Below are 5,885 nucleotides of genomic sequence, written 5' to 3' on the forward strand. Positions count from 1 at the left end.
AGACCTATATTAAAGATTTTTTCTTCTCCAAAGTGTGCAGTTCATTTGATAAATCTATTTTTTGTTGGACGTTGTATAAGAGAAGACCCCTAGGGTAGTCGACAATTATGTTTATACGCAGAGGCGGCGGAGCAACTTCCAAAGTGGGGGGGGGGGGGCACCAACAAAAAAACTTTCTTGAAAAAAGGGCACCTTCAGAGGGAAAATATACCATTTTTTTGACATTGGTATATACCCCTATTTTGTGATTACATTATCAGGGATGATTTCAATATTTGTTTCTCTTAATACAGCATTTAAGATATTGCTTAAGTATCATACTTTGCAGTTTTTGGCTTGCAGTGCGAAAAATTACATCTTATAAAGAGGAAAACCCAATCCTGATGGGGTTATATAAGCACAATCTCATAACGGAAGACTGAATAGATCTGTGATAAGTTACATAATTATAACATCTATAACTATGGGCAAGCGTAGCGAGCGAGCTTTGTGGGAAATTGCTTTTAGTCGCTTGAAATTAGGGACACGTTTAATGATGAGAGGAAAAGGGGACACTTATCGAAAGGGTTAAGACACTTATCAGAAAAGAAAAGAAGCATGTGTCAAAGTACAAAGGCTAATTATCAGAGGTGAAAATGGGGCACTTCTTACACCTAAACAAAGAGGCATGCACCAGGGATGATAAGAACATGGGCATTTGTCGACGGAAAAGAGGCACCCATCAGATTTTGATAGGGGGCATTTATAAGCAGTGAAAAGGGGCATTTATGAAAAAGGGATAGGTTCATTATAAGAAAGGAAATAGGGTACATATCATTGTTAAAAGGGTAATGAGAAGGGGAAGTGGCTCTTATTAAAAAGAAAAAGTGGCACTTGTTTCAATAAACGGGGCATTTATCAAAGACGAAAAGTAATACCGGTAATTATGATAAGGGGTAAGGGTGCTTATAAGGAAAAAAGGCATTATATAGGAAGGAAAAGGAGGACGTGTCAAAATAAAAGGGGCATTCATAAGAGATGAAAAGAGTACTGACTAGGAGGGGAAGGGGTGCTTGTCAAAGTAAAACAAGTATCTCTCAGAAGTGAATAGGGTCATTTACAAGAGATGAAAAGGGGCACTTAAGAGAATGAAAAGGAACTATTTTCATAGATGAGAAGGGAAATTGCCTATTTTTAAATGGGGGTACTTATAAGAAAAAGGGGCACTTATTAAAAATGAAAGGGAGCACATGTGAAGATATAAGGTGCGCTTATCCAAGTTAAAAGGGGTAGTTATTAAAAGGGGAAGGGGCACTTTAAAAACTTAATAGGGGCACTTGTCAGAGTAAAAGGGGCACTTTCCTATGTAAAAAGGGGCACTTTTCCTATGCAAAAAGGGGCACTTTTAGGGTACTTGACCAAATGGGAGGGCACTCTGCCCCCCCCCCCCCCCTCTCGGAGCGCCGCCTCTGCTTATATGGTATGTAGTCCACCTCTTCTTGTTATAATAAACTAATTCTATTTAGTACTGCTTCGTGTTCATAGGCCAAAGAAACCACTGTTTGATGCACAAGTTAAATCTTCCATTTAGTTTTACTTTGTACTGTGGTTCATTAAATAGGAATGTTGATTTCCACACCATAATTAAATTAAGGCCAACCATGACATAAAAATATCTATTAATTTGAATTATGCTAGATCTATTTTATTTTGTTAAGGAGAAAGGGATGCCTTGATTGTCGTATTGATTTTCTTCTTCTTTTTGTTCCAAAAGATTGAAACTGAAGAGCTGGAAGGAGGACATTACAACATCTCTTATATTTGCAAGATGAAGCAGAAAGTCCCATGCAGGTACAGTTATCAGGTTATTTAGCACACACATATTAAACGACCACCTATTAATTCACTCAAAAGGAAATGGAACTAAGTTGACATTGCAAGCATATATAGTGGAGGGTATATTTTATTCTAGTTCTGCACCTAGTATACAAATATTGATGTCTTTTCTTTCTATGTTTACAAAGGAAAATTTGTCCTTATTTACAGGAGGTCCTGTGTTTAGAAGAGCCATATCAAATGCACATTGTAAGCACTACATGTAGGGTATACACAGGACCCCTCATTTTTTTTTTGTAAGGGGTACTTTCACTTCTTGAGCAATGAAGATGAAGAAGAACACAAAATAAGATTGATAAAAGTCTGTTTATAGGATGTATTATGGTTGATATGTATCCATCAGTATCAGTTTTTAATTGAAGTACATGTACCTACTTTGTTTTCTCTCATGTAGGATGATGCCTCTCTACAGTGGATGATAAAGGCATTCTGGTTTGCAAACTCAGGAGAGGAACAAAGAACAGATGTTGACGGGATCATATCTAGAGATGCGGGCCTACTACACTTCATACGAGCAAGTGTGCTAATATACATGAAGGTACCCCCAATAAATTTTTGTGGAACAAATGTCATGGAGAAAACTATAGATCTAAAACAGATATTTTTCATTGTCAGTTGACTTGTAAAAGAATAATTGACTTAATATCACAATTGTAATTTAGATTAAAAATTAAATGTCAATATAGATGAAATATAAGTCTACATTACGTATGTTTCAGTAGCATTATTTCCAGTACATTCTCTGGTCAAAGTTGTTTGGTCATTTTATGTCCCATACTTAACCGAGTATTATTCAATTACCGGTATGAGCACGAGTTGTATTACATTGTATTACTTATTTCATACCTTGTCTGATCCGAGCTCCAGCAGGCCTATCGTCTTAATGGGATCATCAGTAATAATTTAAGATGCGGTCAGTATTTAAACTAGTCTTGTACAAAAAATAGTTTAGGTTTGCCCACTAGAACCCCAAGTGAATTTCAGTCCTTCCTTTTTCTGAGCAGGTATCAGGGTGTATGTTATTAGTCATTGTTGATTTTTTTATATCTTATTTCATTTTTCCATTCAACAGACTTGGGTTATATTTTTTTCTGAAAACTAGGCTACAACTTTAGTGATGGATGCAGAAGATATCTACACGAGACTACGTCTTAAAGATGCCACCCTCATATAATGAAAAAGCACAATAGAGATGGGTTTAAACTGGAATATTTACATGATATTTATTTGTTATTTGTATTATATGTTTGTAGAATACTACATTCAATAAAGCTAATGAAGTTTATCATCTTGTCGACTTTCAAATAATTAAAGATAACTAATCCTCAACAAATAAACATTAAAATTCTAACAATGTCAACTACCATCTTATAGGATGAAACTGAGGACTGGGCAGAAAGATTCTCCTTCAAATTTGATTGATAAAGGTCTATCAGTCTATATCAAGGATTGAATTAATCAATGATATTTTGATTATAATTATACATGTTAAAATTCATTTACCTCTATGGACTTCTGTATGGGAAGTTTTGTAGATTATGAAATTATTGCTACTTCAAGTATTGTATGTAAGAAGGTTTGAAAGACAACACTCTAAATGCATTAAATATGGAAACTGCTAATCCTCATTGCTTTTCGTATCCAAACTGGTAGCTTTCATAGAATCATGTTTCGATGCTTCCCAACTAAAGAAAACAGGAAGTGGGGGGGGGGGGGGCTTGCTATCCTCTTATCTTATCCTCTGTACAAATATGATTATATGTTTATATTAGAAGTATTTAGAAAGTGAAATTTTGAATTATAGCATTACTGTTGGTAGAAGTAATGGCAGTGTCGGGAGGGGGGGGGGGGGGTTCCTGGTGAAATTTACGGTATGCCAATGTCAAATTATTAAATAAAAAAGAGAAAACTATTCTTAATAATAAAAATTATACAGTACATGGGCCTCCTAACAAAAACCCTGGTACCACTGTTGTGTTTTGAGGTTGTTTTTTTTGGGGGGGGGGGGGGGGCTGGCAAACCAATTACAAATTTCCAGTGTTAAATTCAAATTTTTTCTTTAACAAAATTATGTCAATATATTGTAATTAAACAATGTTTCACTTTCCTTTTTTTCAAGTTAGATATTTGAATAAAATGATTAACATACTTTCCGGTTTCTCTGGCCTCTACATTAAAAATGTTCTACTTCTAGCAAAGCTCCTGGAAAGGCTGCAAAAAGGGAGAGTGAAGAGAATGAAATTGAAATGTGGACAGTAATGGAGTGAATATGGAATGGTTGATGGTAGTTGATAACGAGTGAATGCAAATGAGTGGCAACAAGTACGACTGAAAGTGAGACAGAAAGGAATTGCAACAGGTTGCTCAGTCAAGAGAACAAACCTTGCAGAAGATAGTTTTCGAAAGACAGAGAAAGAGAGAAAAGGGGAATTATAAAAAAAAGAAAAAGGGGGCATGTGTCAAAGGGGCATTTATGAGAAAGGGTTGGGGTTGGGGCTCCTATTAAACAGGGAAAGGGGCACATATCAAAAGGTAAAAGGGCACTTGTTAGAAAGTTTAAGGGGACGCGTGTCAAAGTAAAAAAAAAAATGAAAGGGCTTTTATCAGATATCACAAGGGGCACTTATGAAAATGGAACAGTGGCACTTATTATGAAGTTAAAGGGGCATTTGTTGAAGAAAAAGGGGCACCTGTCAGATTTGAATAGTGGGTAATTATCGCCAGGGCTGTAAGCAGAGTTTGGGGGGGGGGGGCACATACATGTAATTGATCGACGTCCTGGGGAGGGGTCAAAAAGAGTTCAACCGATCTTGGATTTTTTTCTTCTTTTTTTTCTTCAATGTATGTGAAAGAATGTGTAGTTTTCTCTCAAGTTTGTCTCATCATGCGTGGGATCTGTGGGTGCTGGGGTTCCTGCAGCAACCCTGTACATGGATTTTCTTCAGTGGGTGCATATAACTCGTGGACTTCACATTGTAAACCTTCAAATGATGAATTATCATCGAGTCCCCCACCCCCCCCCCTTCCCTCATTATTTTAGAAAGAAACCAAAGAGAACTTTTAAGAGAAAAAGAGAAAGGAAAGGAAAAAATGGTAGCTAGGCCTAAACAAAAACAAGAGGCAAGATAAAAGAAAACAAGATTGAAGATATGGTATCAATATTATCTTGCTCCTTTCCATTTTTCTTTTTTTCATTTCAATTTTCTTGCAATTTATTTCTTTCTTCCTTGGTATCTATTCCGTATTCTTTATTTCTTCCATTCATTTATTATTTATATATATTTTACTTTTTAACTTTGTTATTCTTCTTTCTAATCCCATTTTTCTTTCTTCCTTTTCTTCCTTATGCAGTTAAGTGAGCATAGATCATAGAAATAATTTAAGTGCAATACACAAGTATTTTATTTTTGATAAATGTTTGTATGTAGGCCTATTCTTGTTATCTATTTTATACAGTTTATAATACTGTATCACATATTCAATACCATAATGCAACCTCTGCTTGTAATATTTAAAAAGCAAACCTAGAACTGATTATTTACCAATTCATGAAAAGAACTAGACTCCCATTAATCTCAGAAAAGTAGGCCTAGGCTATTCACAAATTGCCTATCAAGACTCTTACTTGAAATATATGCTATATATCTTGTCTACCGATACTGACATTTTGGCATTTACTAGTAATTAAACACAGCATTTATGACTGTATTATCTAAATGACCATGACATTGCTTTTCTATGTCATATTATAGGCCTGCCATTAATCCAACGTACTTGTTACACACGATATTCGATGCTGCGCATGCCTCGATCAGACATGAATATTCAAGAGAATCGAGACTTTCCCCGGCCCTGCCTAATGAATATTCATGATAAAACAGGAATCCGGGCTCGCCGTGGTACGAAAAAATAAGACGCGCCCCGCCTCGATATTGATACCTTCTCTCTCCCCTCACTCTCAGACTCTCTCTCTCTCTCTCTCTCTCTCTCTCTCTCCCTAAATATTACCG

The 5,885-nt window shown here is 35.9% G+C and overlaps 1 long non-coding RNA gene across 1 annotated transcript; it reads left to right on the forward strand.

Annotated features, from left to right (window-relative positions):
- Window positions 1–1,670: 1,670 nt before the first annotated feature.
- Window positions 1,671–3,061, forward strand: LOC115929957. The gene is made up of 3 exons (XR_004066763.1): window positions 1,671–1,830; window positions 2,270–2,413; window positions 2,948–3,061. It is a non-coding gene; the product is annotated as an uncharacterized LOC115929957 (long non-coding RNA).
- The last annotated feature ends 2,824 nt before the right edge of the window (window positions 3,062–5,885 follow it).

This window comes from Strongylocentrotus purpuratus, unplaced genomic scaffold (assembly GCF_000002235.5).
Source record: "Strongylocentrotus purpuratus isolate Spur 01 unplaced genomic scaffold, Spur_5.0 spur5_scaffold_6, whole genome shotgun sequence".
Taxonomy (NCBI): domain Eukaryota; kingdom Metazoa; phylum Echinodermata; class Echinoidea; order Camarodonta; family Strongylocentrotidae; genus Strongylocentrotus; species Strongylocentrotus purpuratus.